Source organism: Pinus tabuliformis, chromosome 6, assembly GCF_031772625.1.
Source record: "Pinus tabuliformis cultivar Carrire ecotype Pingquan chromosome 6, CPIR1, whole genome shotgun sequence".
NCBI classification, from domain to species: domain Eukaryota; kingdom Viridiplantae; phylum Streptophyta; class Pinopsida; order Pinales; family Pinaceae; genus Pinus; species Pinus tabuliformis.
This window is the reverse complement of record NC_142292.1, coordinates 859315990-859317023: the sequence shown is the minus strand read 5'-3', so window position 1 is coordinate 859317023 and position 1034 is coordinate 859315990.

Sequence of the window (1034 nt, the reverse complement as noted above, 5' to 3'; positions counted from 1 at the left end):
CGATGCCACAAATCTAATGGTGCATTCAGATTTTCCATTTGATCATTTCATTTTTCAGCCACTTTTCAAAGTGGAGTGCAGGTGTCAGCATTCAATGTGTGAGCAGTCATTCCATGAGATTCGACACTGCAAGATTGATGGTACGACCAGCTTCAGTAGTTTGACATCATTTTCTTCAAATGGCCCCAAGATGTGAGGTATATGCAGTATGTTCATGTGCTTATTTTCCTATGATATGCATTGTGCTGCATAGATCCCTATTTGATGTTTGATGTGGGATCTTGTTTTCTTACTTGTTACGCGATTCCTGCTTGATGTGACACAGAATCATCTGTGGGATGCACTTGTTGTCATGATTCGTCATGTTTTGTTTGAGATCCCTTTGTTGTTATGTTGATGGGATACTCATGTGTTGCCATGTATGTTTGCATTGAGATCCCTTTGATGCCATGTTGGCGGGATGCTCATTATCATCATGCATGAGCTTATGTCATACTGATAGGAGTCCTTTTTTACTAAGAATTCCAGTAGAGGAACATCTCGTGGAGCCACTCCTGCGTGAGGGAATTTTCCTTGTATGATAGTGAAATCACCACCTACGTACATCATCACTATTAACAGAACTTAATGCAGCAGCCTACACCATCTTGAAACCAAGGCCCGGCGACGTAGTCCCTCTTGGACGAACTTCGCTATCAATGTCTTGTTATTTTTATGTTGCCGATTATTGTCATGTTCCTTCTTCTTTACAGCATTCATATATCTTCAATTATGCTATTTTAAATGCAATTCTAATCACATCACAAAAGTAAAATATCTTAGTTAAATCTGGGAGCTGAGTCAACTCGTATTATGCAAGCCCCACACTAGGTCTTGCTTGAGCTTCTGGACTTAAAGGCATCGGTCCCCCTCCTACAGTATAGTTCGAAAAGACTCGGCAATGGCCCTTCTCATGACCCTGACTCTTGCATTTCAAGCACCATACCTCCTCGCGCACCTCTGGTCAAACCATCCTGTCCTGCTTCAGACTTTGC